Source organism: Phoca vitulina, unplaced genomic scaffold (assembly GCF_004348235.1).
Source record: "Phoca vitulina isolate PV1807 unplaced genomic scaffold, GSC_HSeal_1.0 scaffold8, whole genome shotgun sequence".
NCBI lineage: Eukaryota > Metazoa > Chordata > Mammalia > Carnivora > Phocidae > Phoca > Phoca vitulina.
In genome coordinates this window covers 41,582,984-41,604,283 of record NW_022589711.1, presented here as the reverse complement: position 1 = coordinate 41,604,283, position 21,300 = coordinate 41,582,984, and the positions used below count along the sequence as shown (strand labels likewise).

The 21,300-nt window shown below is 37.0% G+C and overlaps 1 pseudogene; it reads right to left on the bottom strand.

The window, feature by feature from the left end:
• Positions 1-16,806: 16,806 nt before the first annotated feature.
• On the bottom strand, positions 16,807-16,893 carry LOC116634198 (annotated as a pseudogene).
• Positions 16,894-21,300: the final 4,407 nt, after the last annotated feature.

Sequence of the window (21,300 nt, the reverse complement as noted above, 5' to 3'; positions counted from 1 at the left end):
CATTCCTGGGGGGTTGGAACTGCAGTTAGCTTAGGTATTATTAAGTCTTGGTTTACTGCCCTGCAACCTTAACATAAGGAGCTCCATTATGGCCCTGTGGTTTTCTCTTTAATAATTCCTCCTTTTTGATCAGGCTCTCAGCCTACTTGAAATGTGATCAAAATTTAAGGCATTAACACCATCCTCAGTTACCGCTCCAGAGTTCTCCCAGCTTTTGTTGTTTTTGTTTTGTGCGCTATTCACAGGTCATGACATTTTTGCTTCATCTCTGTAATAGTCACAGATTATGACTTCTCACTCTCAACGTTTAAGTCCATCATCCTCTCCATTCTTCTGATGTTCGTGTCTTAGGGAGATCATTTGCTTGGATGTTAGCAGCTGTGAACAAGCATTTAAAGCTTTTGAGAGAATATAGTGCACCAGGGAGATTAGGAGGATTACTAAAAGCAGGATGATTCCCAATGTCTGGAGTACATTTTGAAGCCATGGTCTCCAAGACCCAAACCAATCAAAATCAAAGAAGTAAAAGAAAGACACTGTTGGAGTCTCCTTTTCAAGCCAAGTGGCTTGCCCGGCGATCTTATGTGATTGTGTTTGAACTTCCCCAGAAGTGTTCACGCAGGTGCGGCAGGTGCTGCTGGCCAGAGCACAGACACCTCCTTGCTCGGCTAAAAGATCATCAGGTGCTATCCAATATCAAGAACAACTCTGGCCAGAAAAATCTAAGGATCTTTGTCCAGCAGCTATTGTCTTAGCAATGGATTCTACAATATAGTTAAGTGTGAAGGAGAAGTTCCTGATCATATTCTCATTTGCATTTACCCCTAACCAAGGAAGTAGGGCCCTGCCAAAGGAAGCAAATCCTGAGTCATGAATATGTCCTAGTAGGTCTTTTTTTTTTTTTTTTTAACAAGACAATGTAAATCCAAGGGAGTTGACCCATGAGATGTCTCAGTTTGCTTGTGAAAAGTGAGGGGCACAATGGAGGAATCATTGCTGAGCCTGGCCACCAGCAACCGGGCATTCAGAGACCCGAGGGGAATGATAACCACCACAGACACAGACAAAACCCTGTCCGGGCACCTTCACTAACGCGGCCCTGTTAATGGACGGATCGAAGTTTTTGATGACAAATCCAGCAGCCTGAAAGGCAAAGCTCACCCCCTTTAGCAATAGCCTGGAAAATGCCGATGATGGCATGATCTTTCCAGGGCAGGGTCAGAGTAAAGGAAAGAAGGGGAAGCAAGGGTTTCATGGTTAGTTAGTATGACGTCGACTCAGAATCTGGGGCAGAAGCAGTCTACATTGACGTCAGCTACTTCTCTTCCCGGTCAGTTTGATTTGGAGGTTTTCAACTCTTGTATAGTAGTAGATGTCAGGTGGAGCCTTCTTCAGCTGTGATGTGTATCGGCAAGGTGAAGTCCCTGAAGTTGGGCTGCCATATGTTAGTGAAGAGGACCCAGTAGAGTCCCTTCCAAGGAGATTCCAGGACAGCCTTTGAGAGTTTCTAAATGCCAGTTCGTTGTATAAGCTGAAGGTTATCAGAAATCTGTATTCTACAGTACTTGTCAGCTTCCTTTCCATGAATTTCACTGGAGAAGACACATTTGCAAAAGCATCAGAGTAAAACAATAACTGTAAATGACAAGGGACTTAAAAGTGACCATGGCTAAAGATCTGATAGTTCATTACAATGAAATTGACAAGGAAATTTGATTATTTCTACGACACACAACACTTTACATTAATAGCATATTAGGAAAGATCAGGTTTCTAGGAGTTTCATACAATTTCTAGAACACTTATTTTAATGACGTATACCTACACAAATACAGTCAAAGAAGGTTTAGCATCATTTATTTGGCAATGTTTCCCATGTAATTTAACATACTAAATGAGCCTATTTAGCTTACTATCTCTCACTTATGATGAAAACAAAACCTTGAAATGTTCCAGGGCCCTCTGGATCTCCTCAGTTAGACTGCGGTCAAAAGACTTCGTGTTAGAATTTTATTTTTGGAAGTATGTCAAAAATAGCAAAAGATCTGAACATCTGATTAAATAGAATCACAGATCATTATGAAACAACACCTAATTATCCATTTAATCTAAGTGACAGTAAAAGATTTTAAAGGCAAATGCAGAAGGTTATATATTTGTGAACAAAGTTTAATTCTTTTAATATTAAGACTTAATTTTCTTAAGTAATCAAAGACCTAATAAACATAAGAAATTATTTTGGCAAAGCACAGAATCCTTGTTTTCTAAGCAGATAACTTTAAAAGTAAAGAAAAGCTATTGTTTACAATTTCTTACTAAGAGAAGACCAGTAGTTCAAGAAAACTTTGTCCTCTTACCAAAGAGAAAACAAAATTTTAATTTTGCCTCAGTATACTTTTGATATTAAAACTCATTTACCTAACTAAATTTAGTTTAATCTTAGCCAGTACTGACCATACATAAGACTTCTTTCCAAGGATTGCTTTTTCTTAAATCTTCTACAACTTTCTTTTTACATTCAGATTTTGTCCTAAGTTTTCCCTCTTTAAACAACCAGCCTCATTTTTGGACAAAATTACTTTCTTTTCCCTCAACAAAAATGCATTTCCGTTTCCCATACCTTCTTTTACAGAAAACATACATCCTACTTTTCTTGATAGAGATATTTCTCTTATTATTTCTAATAGCTTTAACCACATATATTAATTAGAATTCTTAACCCTTAGAAACTAATTTCTAGTGGAAGCTAAGAAGTAAGAAATTGTGAACTGTTATACCAGTATTCTTTAGATAAATTTACAAATACATTTTATAATTTCTAGAAATGTGCTTCTTCATTGTATCATCTCTGAAAAAGCACAAAACATGTTTATCAACAGTTCAAGATTTATCTTTAGTTTCTTTGTAATAAGGAAACCAAAAGTAAATAAACTAATGTTCAATAATTAATGTTTCACTATATTATCTTACTTGGAAATAATTTAGATATTTAATGAACTTAACTCATCCCTTAATGAAACTTTTAGATTTCAGGTTACCAAAAAGATTTGGGGGAAACTATTTAGAAAGTTTATCTAAAACCTTTTTATCTTATTTACATCTATTTAATTTACTTGTTCTTATGTTTAGGTTACTCACAAAAACTTCATTACACATTAGACAAAGTCAACCATTATTCTAAGTTATTTTTTCTGGCAAATTTTGCAACATAAATAATATGAACTTTTTTGACTTTCAGTAAATCCAGGCAGAATAAACGTTTTATATTTAATGCTGATAACTCTGAAGACATGTCTATTGTAGGCAAACCAACAACCTTAAATTTGCTTTAATACTGAATATTTTCCCAGATTGTGTGAACCTGAAAAACATTTGGATTAGTTTAGATCTTTCTGAAATTTTTAGAATACCCAAACCTACAAGTGCTTGCTTTTAAACCAACTACAAAGGACTGTTTTACAAATTAATTTTATCAGTAACACCCAGAGGTAGAAAAATATCTCACATTTATAACATATATACATTGTAACCTGTGTGTGTACACACACACACACAAATACCTTATAGTTATTAATATTTGTGGAGATTTTTAAGATCTGTATTTGTCCCTGGAATTAATGTTCAGAGGTTGTGGTAGAGTTCAGACACAAGAGCCCTTTTAGCAGTTTGTATTTTAAAAAGGCCTCTTTTCCTATTTTTTGCCCTTTCATGTCTCAGATGATTGTAGGCTGCATTTACATTTCAAAGACACGATAAGGTATATACTTTAAGAGACCAAGAAAGAGGGATGCCTGGGTGGCTCAGTCATTAAGCGTCTGCCTTCAGCTCAGGTCATGATCCCAGGGTCCTGGGATGGAGCCCCGCATCGGGCTCCCTGCTCAGTGGGGAGCCTGCTTCTCCCTCTCCTTCTGCCTGCCACTCCCCCCTGCTTGTGCTCTCTCTCTCTCTGACAAGCAAATAAATAAAATCTTAAAAAAAAAAGAGAGGCCGAGAAAGAATATAAATTTCTCCAAGAAGGACTTTGGTTTCTTAAGGCCAATAATTTACAAGATGTTTGGGATAAATAGGGGAAATTTGTGGGATGGTAAAGGATAGATGAACTTTGAATGGCCTTTATGGTCAGGTAAAGTCAATTCAGAGGACAACTTAGAATGATTATTCAAACAAAGGAGGATAAAAAGGGAAGCATTAAGAATTACATCAGTTTTAGAGCTTTTTGTATTTGGTACCTCTTGCGTCTTTTACACTTGATCTTAGCCAAAAGGCCAAGAAGGGATTCTCTTGTGTCTTTTACATTTTTTTTTATCAGCTCTTTGCAGCAAAATTTTCAAGGAAGCTATTTTGGAATTTCAAAACCTTTGGAAGCTTCTGCTTGCCGATTAAAACAGGTATTTCATACTGTCTTCTTTGGGGATCCTGCTTTTAAGTGCCCTTCTTAAATGTTCTTAACTAATTGCAACATTCCCCATAAGGGCCATTGTAATTTTAGGTTGCTTTTAGTAGGATTTTGCCATTTTTGTAGATAATCTGCAACTTCCGGGACCTTAGTTCTTGGACATAACATTAACAGGTGTGCTCGAAAGCGGCAGGCTCAGTTCTCTGGATGTAAAGGATCCCATTTCTTTTACCTAGACTTTTGGATTTCTCAGAGCCAAACTAATACCTAGAAGAGGGACAAGCTGTGGGTTGGGAATTGTGGAATGTTTTATAGCGTACCTCGTTGCACGAGGTCTTGAAGTTGGCGGGTCAACTGAACCTGTTTTCTGACCAAATTACCCTATCATAGGAGTCTTTTTGAGGTGGCAAGCCCTCTAACAGACTTTAAATGCTTGACCCGGGCCTACCAATTTTTGCTGCTTTCTGGTTTCTGAGATTCCCTTAGTAATACCTTTTGTTTACACAAAACAAGGCAAACAAACATGTGCACCTTAATATATCGGCAGTGACCAAGAGATGTTACGGCATCCTGCCCACAGGACCACCTGCACACCACCACCAATTTCCGTGGGACGTTGGACTGCAGAAGGGATGGATCCAGCCAACCCCAAGGCATGAGAACCGCAGCTGCCACCAGCAGTTCCCAGCATGGAATCCAGGGACAGAGCTAAGTAAGGTCTTGGGGTTTTCTACTTGGGGAATTGGGGTCTGAACGTCTGGGGCTTGGCTTCTGGTTGACACTTCTGCCAGCTCAGCTGGGCTCCAGGCAGAACCATCTGCCAACTCGAGCTGCCCTGCCCTGTAAGGGAAAGCCAATTAGATTCGAAGCTCAAAGGCAAATAGAGCAGAGCTCAACCAAGAGGAACTCACCAAGGGCCCTTGGAGACGGTGAGAAAGACAGCGAACCCAAAAGGGTTCACAGGGGGTCACACCTGTGTTTCTTGTTCCCTAATGTTGCCAGGTGAGTTCACTTTGGATCTTGTTGTTGCCACCAAATCTGTTAGGTCACAAAAATTCAAACAAGTAAAATGTAAAAATCTCACTGGCTTTATTAAATGATTCATGAATCGGGCAGCATCCCCGTCTAGCAAATAGAACCGAAAAGGAAAGGTTTTTAAAAGTAGAGAGGGAGAAGAAAAAAGGAAGTGATTAGCAAAGAAGCCATTGTTTTAGGCAGGGTTGCCCTCCTAAGGGGAGTGGAAGGGGTCTTGCAGTACATTCCCTAGTGCTGACCAGGAAGTTCCCATGTTAACTGGTTAAAGGCTGCATTCCTGGGGGGTTGGAACTGCAATTTGCTTAGGTATTAAGTCTTGGTTTACTGACTTGGGACTTTAACTTAAGTGGCTCCATTATGGCCCTGTGAGGTTTTTTTTAACACACTTTTCTTGCATCTCTGGTGTCCCCAGACCTGTTTTTATTTCTATCTTGGGAACACAGTATGCAAAAATTAGTTTGAGGGCAGGAGTTATAATAGGTTACAGATATAAGTTATCCTCGGTACATAATTCTACCCCTAAAATTGTGAACATTTGGAAATTGGAAATTGGATAATATATTTCTGTTGTTTTTATTATACCTTGTATATATGTATATATATATTATACCTTATATATATTTATATATTTATGTATATATATTTACAAAGTCACGGGGGTTGTTGGTGGTAGGGAAATGATACCAGTTTGTAATAAAAATCACATTTGAAAAGTCTTACCTCTATTTCAGGGAACATTCTGCTTTTTTCAATCCTCTATACACAAGTAGTTAATTCTCCATACTGATCTTAAAAGAAGCTAGTAGAATGTACACAAATCTCACCTACTTGTGCATTCTTTCAAAGATGTGTGTGTGTGTGTGTGTGTGTGTGTATGTGTGCCTATCTACCTACCTATCATCTATTCATTTTATGTTGATTTGATTTCATAGGAAGTCCTCTCTGATTCCATGGGACCTGATTATTTACAGCAGTCACAGGTGTCTGCTCTAATTCTAGGTATTTAGCAGAACTTCTTCAATTGGATATCTACTTAGGGGTATTTTATTTTATTTTATTTTTTAAAATTTTTTTAAAAGATTTTATTTATTTCACAGAGAGAGAGACAGCTAGAGAGGGAACACAAGCAGGGGGAGTGGGAGAGGGAGAATCAGGCTCCCAGCTGAGCAAGGAGCCCGATGTGGGGCTCGATCCCAGGACCCTGGGATCAGGACCTGAGCCAAAGGCAGACACTTAACGACTGAGCCACCCAGGCGCCCCTATTTTTTACTTTTTAAAAGATTTTATTTATTTATTTGAGAGAGAGATGAGAGAGCACACACAGAGGGAGAAGCAGGCTCCCCACTGAGCAAGGAGCCCGATGTGGGGCTCGATCCCAGGACCCTGGGATCAGGACCTGAGCCAAAGGCAGACCACCCAGGTGTCCCTACTTAGGGATGTTTTAAAACCCTTCAGATTAACATGCACTTGCCTGGATTTACTTTAAAAAATGATGTTCCCTAAACCCCCACATTTCCTAGAGAGTCCTGATTCCAAATATTCTGTCCTAATGTCACACCATATGCTAAATGAGGGGGTCCTAATTTTTGCTGTGGAAAATATGGCCAATGTTCTGAGTTGAATAGTGTTCCCTCAAAAATCATATGTTGAGGTTCTAACTCCCAGGACCTCAGAAGGTGACCTTTCTTTGGAAATAGGGTGGTTGTGATGTAACTAAGTTAAGATGTGGACAAACTGGGGTAGGATGGGTCCCTGATCCAATATGACTGGTGTCTCCTACATAAAATGCAGAAATGTGGTCACAGACATGCACACAGGGAGAATGCCATGTGAAGACATAGGCAGCAATTGGAGTGATGCTAAGGAATGCCAAGGTTGCCAGGGATCCACCAGGAACTAGGGGAGAGGCATGGAACAGATTCTGCCTCACATCCCTTTGAAAGAACCAACCCTGCCAACACCTCGATCTTGACTTCTAGCCTCCAGGACCATGAGATAATAAATTTCTGTTGTTTAACCACCCATTTTGTGGTACTTTGTTATGGCAGCCCTAGCTGACTAATGTAGCCCACATAGTTAATGAGCAGAGCTAGCTCCCAAGTCCTGCATTGAAACCTGTTCCTCTAATGGCCAAGAAATCTCAGAAGATATCTCTTGGTGGAGCCCCCAGAAAATATCTGAATCTCTAGCTGGCATTGATATTAAGCAAAGAAGGCTCATTTCAAAGGAGGTCAAGGAGAGTTCCAAAGGAAATCAAAGAGAATAGTTACAAAAATAGCCAGGGATTCACCTGATTGTAGAGGATGGTGGGATATAGAAGGTTGTAAGGGGGACTCCTTCCCATGTATTTTAATGTTTTGAAGGACTATCCTTGGGACACCAGAGCAAGGAAGCTCTGTGGACCCACTGTAATAGCCCTGCAACCTCCCTGAGTGGGCTTCTCTGGCTCTGGCCCCTTGTTCCTCCATCCCGGTCCACACCTCTGCAAGGGATTCAGTAGGAGTTACCTCCCTCTATATCCCATGACCCAAAGGCTGGGATTTTTAAGAGAGTCTGCAGTCTGACTGTTTACACTCTTGCGTTTATTCATTTATTCAAGCAGCCAAATTTACTGTGTGTCCTCTGTATGCCAGACACAAGGTTTGGTGCTGAGGACACAAAGCTGCAAAGACACCATGCCTGGAGTGCTCCCTCCGGTGGCAGGAAAACCAGCCACACTGGCAATTGCCAAATCATGAGATAAATGGCATGATGGAAGCATTGAAATGGGAGGGCCCAATTCCTGGCAAAGTCCGAGTGGGCACCTTAGATGAGTGACTGTGGGGAAGACCTGAAGGCTGACTACTTGTTCCTGCAGATAATAGGGGTGAGGATTTCCAGGATAGCAAGAGTCTAGAGACTTGGAGGTGAGTGAGCCCAGAACTTGTTCAGGGAATGAAAACAAATCAGTGTGGTTGGATGTGGGAGAGATTGGTGGTGTATCCAGCTTGTGCTAGCTCAGAGTTGCTCCTGTAAGGGGTGGCCACTGGAGGATTTTGAGCAGGGCAGTGTCAGCTAAGGCTGGCAGTGATGTGGGGGGGTCAAGGGAGGAACAGAGGGAGGCGGCTAACCTAGGGCAAGGGCACTAGCGTTCCTCTTTGGCTTCTTCCCTTTCATCCTAGAGAAGGGTGGAGATGCATCCCAGTTAATGCCTGGCTTCTGGAAGTAAACTACTTGGGGTCAAATCCTGGCCTTGCCACTTGCTTTAGTCCTGGAATTAATTCATATTGAAGCTGAATTATGAAATCAGATGATCTAATAAGGGAATTTAATTTACCTGCATTAATACTATATTTTGGCTGGAAAATAAGTCAGTAGATTTTAGAAACTGTGGAGCTATAAATTCAGACTCTATTTCTAGAAGGTATTTGTAAGACCATCACCACAAAGTTAACTTGTATACTTCTTAACCTGTATATAATACCTTGGCCTTATAGGGATTTGGCTTGAATTATTAAAATGCCCAGCGGGGGCATCACAGTAATTGTTAACATTTGAAATGTGGGCTTGCCATCTAGTGGGCATCTTTGAGTGTGTATGCATCATATAGACATGTACAACATATACGGACACAGTTTCCATCCATGGTTCTTTATCTTACTCCCCCATCCTCAACACTTAAGGTCAAACAGTATTTTGGACACAGTACTGTTTGTAGAAGTGTCTTAGTTTATATCTGTCAGGATATGTGAGTGTTTTATGATGTGTGTGCTTATACACACAGTCAGGAATAATAGCATCACATGGAGGGTTCTTTCAAACTACTCTTATTCCTCCACATTGTGTTTTCTTGCTCCAATTTGAGAATTACTGATCCAGAAAAGAAGGTAGAAAGATATATCGTCACCATAAACACGTAGTGCCTGCTCCCTAGTAGGTACTCTGCAAACATTAGCTTCCTTCCTCTTCTTCTCCCCCCACTCTCTCCCATAAAAGCTCAATTCCAAATTACAATTCCACAGTAAAATGTGCATTTGGTGGTGAAGTGTTACTCTGTGTGAAGCATGTCATTGTCTACCCAAATACAAAAATGAGTAAGACCCAGCTCTTATCTTTAGGATGCCTATAGGAGAGAAACCTACAGCTTCATAACTAAATTCCAGCAGAGTATGTCTCAAATGTTTGTTCGGGGCAGATCTTTTAGAAATTAGAATTTATTTTCTTTTAGGAATAACATTACAATGATGCTAGTTTCCCCAGACTAAGAAGAAAGACCCTTGTGGTAAGGTCTGAAATGGATATAGAGGAAGCTTGATTTATATTTGAATGGACAGATATTTAGAAGAGAATGGGCCCACAAAGGAAAGGGAGGAAAGTGGTGAGTAAAGGAGACCAGGAGCAGTGTGGGCTGTGTTTAGTGGAAGTTTCAACAGAAGGATAGAGATTTGGGAGAAGCTACCATATGGTGTGAGATATTGAGAGAGGGTCAGAGAAAGATTTTAAGAAGTTTTGTTATGTATTATGAGTGGAATCCCCTTTTGATGTTTTCATGACAGTAAATTGCTTTACTGTTATTTTTGGATGCGGGTTAGTGTTTCTTTGGAAAATACCACCGTGTGGAAACAGGCTGTGAAGTAGCTTAGCTTTATCTGGAAAACAGAAATGGTCAGACCATAAAACTTTAAAATAGATACATTATATTTTCCTCATGTGCCTGAAATCTAAAATTAAACAAAACTAAAATGATAAAATTGTATAAGGAATATCTATTATAAAAGTAATACATGAAGTTGGTCAAAAAATTCAAAAGGTACAGAATGGTATTAAGTGGAAAAAAGATAAAAGTTTCCTGTTCCATCCCTCAAATCTCTCCTTTACACCCATGTCTTATCACCTTCAAGAGTTTGCTTTTAATTATTTTGGTAGTTAGTATTATAATTGTGAACTCTATGCAGATAACACTTTCTTGATTTATTTACTTTATTTGGTGTTTGTTAACTTCATGTTATGAATGATGAGAAATATACCTCATTGAGACACTCCATTGCTTTCTACCTCCATGTGCTTTCTTAATTATATTATTTCCCATTTTTCTATTGCTTATCGTTATAATTTTTTTTTTTAAGTTGGCTCCATGCCCAATGTGGAGCTTGAACTCACAACCCTGAGATCAAGAGTCTCATGCCCTGCAGACTGAGCCCCGGGTACCTTTATCATTGTAAATTTAAATACCTTTGAATTCTTGTTCTATCAATGTAGGTAGTAACTCTTGATTCACTACAAAGTAGTACGAGAAAAATAGCACCCTCAAACTAGTCTTCACCTCTTCTTGTCCCCTCACTGCCACCCTATGCCCTTAGCCACCACTCAATTTCTCTCTTCGCTACCTTTACATTTATAATGTTAGGGTTTATACCATTTGCATTTTTTTTCTGTCAGTATAATTAATTTTTCTGCATTTTATCTATGGATTGATTCTAAGAATCGAGATCAATAAATTTATGATGTATAGTTTATGCTCATACAAATATTTCCTACAGAATACAGAGTGATTTGCTAGGAAGATAACTACTTCCACATCTCTAAACCTGAGTTATTCAAAAGAGAATGAAACAAACATCAAGGCCAAGTGGATTCTTTTTTCCTATACTGCATAACTTGCTCAAATCATATCACACAGTTGCCTCATATTTCATGCGACGTTTTTTAAAAACTTTTTTGTTTTACTTAGAGTTTGCAATTGACTCTCTTTTTAAATTTTAAATTAAATATTTTTAAATTTTAAATTCTCTTTAAACATGCTTTTCCTATTAACATCGCTAAGAACTTCCAGATTTTAATCATACTACTTTTTATTTTGTTCATGAAGAGGTAATAAATGTACACACTACATAATTTAAAAGGAAATAATAGATATATAGTGAAAAGTTAGTCTTCCTTTCACACTTGTCCCTCAGCCATTCAGTTCTTTTTCCCAGAAGTAACTACTCTTATTAGTTTTTATGTATTATCTTTGAGATATTTTATGCATTTATAAGCATACAAGTATATTTGGGTCCTATCGATGGCAATTTGTTTCTGATTTGCCTATGACAAATGACGCTTTATTGAATATCTTTGTAGACACATATGCTTGAATATCTGTAGAATAAATATCTAGGGAAGAATTGTTGGGTCAGAGGCAAAGTGCATTTTTTAAGGTTTGATAATATTGCCAAATTGTCCTCAATGGAAATCATACTCATTTATACTCTTACTAGCTAAGTAAAAGATTGACTGTTATCCCGCACTCACATCAATGCAATTATTGAAAGTCTGTGTCACTAATTCTCTCAGTGTGGTTTTAATTGGCATTTGAATTTCGTTTATTTTATAAGTAAGAATGAGGATCTTCTCATAAAATAATGATGCCTTTACATTTTTTTTTTTTTAAAGATTTTATTTATTTGACAGAGAGAGACACAGCGAGAGAGGGAACACAAGCAGGGGGGAGTGGGAGAGGGAGAAGCAGGCCTCCCACGGAGCAGAGAGCCTGATGCGGGGCTCGATCCCAGGACCCTGGGACCGTGACCTGAGCTGAAGGAAGACGCTTAACGACTGAGCCACCCAGGCACCCCAACCGTTTACATTTTCTTAACTATAAGTTGTTACTTCATATATTTTTCCCATTTTACTATTGGTTTGTTGAACTTTCTCACTGGCTTGTAAACTTTTTTTACATTAAGGAAGTTAATCTTTTATCTGTAATATTGCTGATACTTTCCCCAAATTTGTCTTTTGACTTTTTTATGCTTTTGCCATGCAATTTTTAAAAAATATTTTAAATGTATCCGTGTATTCTTTTGTAATTTATGAGTATTGATCATGCTTATAAAGGCGCCCTCCACTTACAGATTATAACAACATTATCCCATGTGTTTCTATAGTGCTATGAACAGTTTGATAAGTTTTGGCATATGTATACATATGGGTCATAGGATGGTTCTATTTTTAATTTTTTAAGAAACCTCCATACTGTTTTCCACAGTGGCTGCACCAACAGTGCATGAAGGTTCCTTTTCTCCACATCCTTACCAACCACACTTGTTGTTTCTTGAGTTTTTGATTTTATTTTATTTTTTATTTTTTTATTTTTTATTTTTTTGAGTTTTTGATTTTAGCCATTCCGACAGGTATGGGGTGATATCTCACTGTGGTTCTGATTTGCATTTCCCTGGTGAAGAGTGACGCTGAGCATCTTTTCATATGTCTGTTGGCCATCTACATGTCTTCTTTGGAGAAATGTCTGTTCATATCTCCTGCCCATTTTTTAATTGGATTGTTTTTTGGGTATTGAGTTGTATAAGTTTTTTATATATTTTAGATATTAACCCTTTATCGGACATGTCATTTGCAAATATCTTCTCCCATTCTGTAGGCTGCCTTTTAGTTTTGTTGATTATTAGATTTAGATTGTTGATTATTAGAATTTTGATTTCATTCACTATGCAGAAGCTTTTTATTTTGATGTAGTTTCAATAGTTTATTTTTGCTTCTGTTTCTCTTGCTCAGGAGACATAGCTAGAGAAAAGTTGCTATAGCCAATGTCAGAGAGATTACTGCCTGTGCTCTCTCAAGGATTTTTATGGTTTCAGGTCTCACATTTAAGTCTTTGATCCATTTTGAGTTTATTATTGCATATGGTGGAAGAAACTGGTTTAGTTTCATTCTTTTGCATATAGCTGACCAGTTTTCCCAACACCATTTGTCAAAGAGACTTTTTCCCATTGTATAGTCATTCTTCCTTTGTTGAAAATTAATTGATCATAGAATTGTGGGCTTATTTCTGGGTTTTTTTGTTCTATCCCATTGATCTGTGTGTCTATTTTTATGCCAGTACTATACTATTTTAATTACTACTTTGCAATATATGAAATCTGGAATTGTGATATCCCCAGTTTTATTTTTCAAGATTTGCTTTGGCTATTCAAGGTCTTTTGTGGTTCCATACAAATTTTAGGATTGTTTACTCTACACCTTTTTTTTTTTTAAGTAATATCTACACCTCTACACGAAATGTGGGGCTCAAACTCACGACCCTGAGATCAAGAGTCACTTGCTCTACCAACTGAGCCAGCCAGGCACCCCAGGATTGTTTGTTCTAGTTCTGTGAAAATGCTCTTTTTATTTTGATAGGAATTGCACTAAATCTGTAGATTGCTTTAGGTAGTATAAACATTTTAACAATTATTTGTTCTTCCAATCCGTGAGCATGGAATGTCTTGCTATTTCTTTCTTTCTTTTTTTAAAAGATTTTATTTATTTATTCGACAGAGAGAGAGAGACAGCGAGAGAGGGAACACAAGCAGGGGGAGTGGGAGAGGGAGAAGCAGGCTTCCTGCCGAGCAGGGAGCCCAATGCAGGGCTCAATGCAGGGCTCGATCCCAGGACTCTGGGATCATGACCTGAGCCTAAGGCAGACGTTTAACGACTGAGCCATCCAGGCACCACTGTCTTGCCATTTCTTAGCATCATCTTGAATTTCTTTCTTCTGTGTTTTATAGTTTTCAGAGTACAGGTCTTTCTCCTCTTTGGTTAAGTTCATTCCTAGCTATCTTATTGTTTTGGGTGCAATTGTAAATGGGATTGTTTTCTTAATTTCACTTTTTGCTGCTTCATTAGTAGCCTGTAGGGATACAACTGATTTCTGTACTTAGATTTTGTATCTGTGGCTTTACTGAATTCATTTATCAGTTCTAGTAGTTTTTTTGGGGTGGAGTCTTTATGGTTTTCTATATATAGTATTATGTCATCTGCAAATTGTGACGGTTTTGCTTCTTTCTTACCAATTTGGATGCCTTTTATTTCTTTATGTTTTCTAATTCCTGTGGCTAGGACTTCCGGTACTAATTTAAATAAATGTGGTGAGAGTGGACATCCCTGTCTTATTCCTGACCATAGAGGAAAAGCTCTCAGTTGCTCCCCACTGAGTATGATTTTGGCTGTGGTTTTTTTCATACAAAGCCTTTATTGTGTTGAGGTTTGTTCCCTCTAGACCTGCTTTGCAGAGGGTTTTATCATGAATGGATGCTGTACTTAGTCAAATGCTTTTTCTGCACCTATTGATATGATCATATGTTTTTTATCCTTTCTCTTATTGATGTGACATATCATGTAAATTGTTTTGTGGATATTGAACCACACTTGCATCCTGGGAATAAATCCCACTTGATTGTGGTATATGATTTTTTTAATGTATTGTTGGATTCGGTTTGCTAATATTTTGTTGAGGATTTTTGCATCTATATTCATGAGAGATATTGGTCTATAATTCACATTTTTTGCGGTGTCTTTATCTGGTTTTAGTGCTTTTTCATTTTCTAAACAGTGTTTTTCTAAGAGCAGTTTTAATTTTTGAAGTCTAGTTTAAAAGATTTCTTTCTGTATTTTCTTTTAGACATTTTATAGATTGAAGTTCTACATTTAGGTTTGTCATTCATTTTGAGTTAATTTTTGTACATGTTAAGATGAGTTGTTTTTTTTTTAATGAATATCTAGTTGTTCAAGCACTATTTATTGAAAAGACTATCCTTTCTCTACTCGATTGCATTTGTGCCTTTGTCAAAAGTCATATTTACATGATTTTATATTTGGAATCTTAAAAAAAAAGTTTTTTTTTTACTAAGTAAACTCTACTCCCAATGTGGTGCTCAAACTCACGACCCTGAGATGAAGAGTCACATGTCCTACCGACTGAGCCAGCTAGGTGCCTCTATTTTTGGAATCTCGATTATATTCCATTAATCTGTCCATCTTTATGCTTATATTGCACTGTTTTAATTATGGTAGCTTTACAGTAATTCTCAAAATCATATAGTATTTTTTCCAAAGTTGTTTTTAGGAATTCTAGTTCCTTTGCATTTCATTATGATTTTCACTTTGTCAGTTTCTGGGGAAAAGAAAAACCTGCTGGGATTTTTGTTAGAAAGGCATTGAACACACAGATCATTTTGGGGAGAGTTGACATCTTGACAATATTGAGTCTTCTGACCCATGAACAAAGCTTACATTTCTATTCATTTAGGTCTCTTGAATTTCTCTCAGCAATGTTTTGTCATTTTCAGTTTAAGACCTTTCACATATTTTGTCACATTTATCCTTAAGTCTTTCATATTTTTTGATGCTATCTTAAAGTTTCAATTTCCAATTGTTCATTGCCAGTATATAGAAATTCAACTCATTTTTGTATATTGATGTTGTATCTTGTATCTCCCTAAACTCATTAATGTTTTTGTAGCATTTTTTGTATATTACACTGGAATTTCTACAGAGACAATCATGTTATTTATGAAAAAGACAATTTTTCTTCTCTTGTTCCAACCTGGACTCCTTTTATTTCTTTTTTAGAAATATGATTTCATCTGGTTTTTCTTTTAAGTTGGCTAATATGTTGAATTACATTGATTGATTTTTGCAGGGTTGAATCCCTCTTGGGATGAATCCCACTTGGTCATGATGTAGTATCCTTTTTATATATTGTTTAATTTGTTGAAATTATGTTTATAATTTTTGTATCTATATATAATGTTGAAGAGAAGTGGTGACAGAAGACATCCCCCTATCTTGTTCCTGATCTTAGTGGGAAAGCATTCAGTCTTTCACCATTGAATATGATGTTAGCTGTCAGTATTTTGTAAATGTCTTTTATCAGGTTGAAGAAGTTCCTTCATATTCCTAGCTTGCCAAAAATTTTTATTAGGAATAAATATTAGATTTTGTCGAATGCAGCATTTGCCTCTATTGAGATGATGATATGGTTTTCTCCTTTGGTTTGCTAATATGGTGAATTACTGTTTGATTTTTGAACTTTAAACCAATTCTGCAATTTTGGGATGAACCCACCCCACTTGGTCATGTTGTGTTATCCTTTTTTATGCCATTAAGTTCAATTTGTTAAAGTTTTGTTTAGATTTTTTTGCCTCTATATACACGAGAGATATTAGTCTAGTTTTGTTTCTTGTAATATCTTTGTCTGGGTTTGGAGTTAGGGTAACGCTGGCCTCATAGAATGAATTGGGAAATACTCCCTCTTCTTCAATTTTTTTGGAAAATTTTGTGTAGAATTAGTATTATTTCTTCCTTCTATAGAATTAGTACAAATACTAATTTCTAGAGAGTTGGTATTATTTCTTCTAGCTATGTGGGCCTGGAATTTTCTGTGTGGGAAGGTTTTTAAGTACAATTTCAGCTTCTTTAACAGATATAGGGCTTTTTAGGTTATCTATTCTTATGTGAGCTGTGGTAATTCATGTCTTTCAAGGAGTTTGTCCATTTTATCTATGTTGTGAAATTTATTGGCATAAAGTTATTATTCATAATAATCTATTTTTATCCTTTTTCTCTTGTTTTTTTTTTCATGTCAGATGGGTAATATATTGTAGTCGTAAACATGTCACAAAATAGTGTGAATACTCAATCATCACACTTATGAGCTATAAAAAGATCTACTTTTATCCTTAATACCTGTAGAATATGTGGTGATGTCAACTCTGTATTTCTGATATTGATAATTTGTCTTCTCTTTTTTTCCTGATTAGTCTAGCTAAAGCTTAGTCCATTTTATTGATTTTCTGAAAAAAACAGCCTGTGCTTTGTTTGATTCTCTCTATTGTTTTCTTCTTTTCTATTTCATTGGTTCCTGCCTTGGTCTTTATTACTTCCTTTATTCTGCTTTACATTTGCTTTGCTCTTTCTTTTCTAGGTTTGTAAGGTGGAAGTTGAGATCACTGATTTGAGACCTTTCTTTTTTTCTAATACAGACATTCAGTGCTGTAAGTTTTCCCTTAAGTACTACTTTAATGGCATCTACAGATTCTGATATGTTGTTTTCATTTTCATTCAGTTCAAAATACTTTTCAATTTCTCTTTTGATGTCTTCTTCAACCTGCCAGTTACATGGAAGGGTGTTGTTTAGTTTCCAAATCGTTGGGGATTTTCCAAGGATCTTTTAGTTATTGATTTCTAATTTAATTTTTCTGTGGTCAGAGAACATAGGTTGTATGACTTGAATCCTATTGAATTTTATTGAGTCTATGGCCAAAAATAGTTCTCTGTGCACTTGAGAAGAATGTGTATTCTGCTTTTGTTGGGTGTTCTCTAAATGTCAATCAGATCAAGTAATTAATAGTGTTATTCAAATTTTCTATATCCATACTGATTTTCTGCATACATGGTCTAGCAATTATTGAAAGAGGAGTGTTAAAATCTCCGACTAAAATTTTGGATTCATCTATTTCTTTGTGCAGTTCTATCAGTTTTAACTTCATGTAATTTGAAGCACTATTATTAGGTTCATAAATGTTTAAGACTGTTATTTCCTCTTGATGAATTGACCCCTTTATCTTTATAATGATAAAATGAGCTTTTGATCCCTGGTAATAGTCTTTGGTCTGAAATTTATTTTGTTTGATTGTAAAGTAGCTAATCTCATTTTCCTTTGGCTAGTGTTAGCATAGTTTCTCTCTTTCCATCCTTTCACTTTTAACCTATTTATTATATTATCTTTATATTTATTTATTTATATTATTTAAAGATTTTTGTTTATTTATTGAGAGAGAGAGAGAGAGAATGATAGAGAGCATGAGAGGGAGGAGGGTCAGAGGGAGAAGCAGACTCCCCACTGAGCAGGGAGCCCAATGCGGGACTCAATCCTGCGACTTCAGGATCTTGACCTGAGCTCAAGGCAGTCACCCAACCAACTGAGCCACCCAGGAGCCCCTTATCTTTATATTTAAAGTGCACTTTTTTGTAGGCAGCATATAGTTGGGGCTTGCTTTTTTATTCAACCTGACAACCTATGCCTTTTAATCAGGCAGTTTACTCCATTTACATTTAATTTGATTATTAAGGTGTTAATTTGACTTTATCCTTTTGCTATTTGTTTTCTATTTGTCCTTCCTGTTATTTGTTCTCACTTTCCTGGTTTTCTACCTTCTTTTGGGCTAATCAAGTTTCTTTTTGATTTGATTTTATCTCTGTTGTTGCTTTATTAGTTATAATTCTTTATTTTTTTATGTTAGTGGTTGCTTAACTATTTATAGTATATATATTTATCTTAGTGTATCTTAAAGTGATCTTATGCCATTTCACACATAAGAACCCTACAATATATACTTTCATTTATCTCTTTCTGGCCTATATGATATTGTCATGCATTTTATTTTTCATTTCTACAAGTTTAATTTGGGTCTTCCTTTATATTTTCTGTGTTTCTAACTTTTTGAATATATGGAATACAGCTATAATAACTGTCTTAATGTTCTTTTCTGTTAATTCTAACATCTGTGTCAGTTCTAGGTTGTTTTTCACTAATTATTCTCCCCCATCGGTTGTATTTTTTTGACTCTTTGTATAATTGGTAATCTTTGTTTGGAGGCTAGACATTGTGAATCTTACCGTGTTCAGTGTTGACTATTTTTATAGCTCTATAAATCTTCTTGTGCTTTTTTCTGGGAGATACTTAAGTTATTTGGATATAGTTTGGTCCTTTGGGATCTTGTTTTTACTTTTTAGTAGGTAGGTCTGAAGCAGTGCTCATCGTAGGGCTACTTCTCCACTACTGAGGCAAGATCTTCCTGAATACTCTACCCAGTGCCTTGTGAATTATGAGTTTTTCCAGTCTGGCTGATTGAAATAGGCACTATTCCTAGACCAATGTGAATGACAAGAACCATTCCCTCTAATCCTTACAGATGGTTCTTTCCTGGGCCTAGAACAGTCTCCTTAAATGCATACATTGGTCATAAATATTTGAGGGAGAACTCTGTGGATCTGTCCAGTATTCTGTCTCTGTGCATCTGTCTTCTTTCTGTTATTCTGTCATGTGAACTCTAGCTGCTTTGGTCTCTGGACCCTAGGGTCTGTTTTCTCAACTCAGGTAATCTGCCAGGCTCTGTCTCAGCTTTCTCTTCCTTCTGCCATGCTTGGAAACTCTCAAAGTAGCAAACTGGGGCAATTATGGGACTCACCTTGTTAGTTTCTTAGTTCTCAGAGATCACTATCCTTTGTTGCTTCATATAGAGTATCTTGAAAACTGTTGTAGATATTTTATCTGTTTTTTTGTTTTGTTTTGTTTTAGATACTTTAGTTGGGATGGTACATCTTGTCCTTATTAGTTCATCTTGGCCACAAGAGGAAGTCAAGTCATTGTTTTTTTTTCCTTTTTGAGATTTAATCCTTTCTCTTTCATTTGCACTTTTTTGAGGGTAAAATGTCAAGGTTTAGAAAAGTTGTAAAAATTATTCAAGGAACACCTGTATACACTTCATCTAGATTAATCAGTTGTTAACATTTTGCCACATTTATGCATGCTTTCTCTCAGTCTCTCTCAGACTTTAACTGAACCATTTGAGAGAAATTGAAGACATCATGATAATCATTAAATAATTCTTAAGAATAAAGTCACTCTCCTATATAACCATAATACAATGATCAAATTCAAGAAACAGAGTATAGTGGAAGAAGCAGAAATTGCCTTTTCTTTTTAAAGATTTTATTTATATATTTATTTTGAGAGACAGAGAGAGAGAAAGAGCACAGGGGTGGGGCAGAGAGAGAGAGAGAGAGAGAGAGAGAATCTCAAGCAGACTCCACCCTCAGCGTGGAGTCTGACACAGGGCTCAGTCTCATGACCCTGCAATCATGACCTGAGCCAAAATCAAGAGTCAGACACTTAACCAACTGAGCCACCCAGATACTCCCAGAAATTGCCTTTTAAAGGTTGGGCTCAGAAAAAATAAAATAAAAAAATAGGGCACCTGGGTGGCTCAGTCGTTGGGCATCTGCCTTTGGCTCAGGTCATGATCCTGGGGTCCTGGGATCGAGTCCCACATGGGGCTCCCTGCTTGGCGGGAGTCCTGCTTATCCCTCTCCCACTCCCCCTGCTTGTGTTCCCTCTCTTGCTGTCTCTCTCTGTGTTGAAAAATAAATAAAATCTTAAAAAAAATTAAAAAAATAGATAAAAAAATAAAGGTTGGATTCGGAATTGGCACTCCTTCACTTCCACTCTATTCCATTTGTCAAAGCAGTCATAGGCTAACCCAGATTTAAAAGGAGGGGAAATACGTACCCATTTCTCAGCCGGAGGAATGTCAACGAATTTCAGGCCATTTTTAATCTATCACACTGTACATCTTCACTTCCTATTATCTCAGTAATATACTTTGCGGCAACTCTTTTTCAATCCAGAAATTCAGATGTCAAATCTCTTCAGTCTCCTTTAATCTGAAACAGTTTTTTATTTTTCTTTCTTTTATGACATTGAAATTTTGGGGGTGTGCAGGCCAGTTGTTTTGTAGAATGTCCCTTAATTTGGGCTTATCTGTTTCCTCATGTTTAAATTCCAATTCTGTATTTTTGTCAGGAATACAATGAAGGTGATGTCATGTCCTCAGAAAACCACCTCATGTGTGATGCCAGTTTGTGTTACTGGTGAACTTAGCTTTGAGTACTTGATTCAGGTGGTATCTGCCGGATGTCTCCAATGTACTGGTACTCTATCTCCATCATAATTGGTAAGTAATCTCCAGGAACGTCCTTTTTTTTTTTTTTTTTCCTTTAAATTAAAAAAAAAAAGTTCTGTATTCTGTGTTAGGGAATCTTTAATCTGTTGTGTATCAGTTCTGCTGACTGTCACTTATGTGTGACCTCCTATGAGTGGCGATTTTGTTGTTTTTGCTGTTAACTTGCATTTGTGTGAATCCTATGGGTCTGAATCAAGGGTGCATCCTTCAGAGTGGGTTTCTATTGCTTCTGCTTAGAGCACAGGAGACTTGGTAACTCTTTAAAGGCTCAGGTTTGGCTCTCCTTCTTTCAGCCCCAGATCACAGTGTGGGCAGAAGCTCTCCATGTGC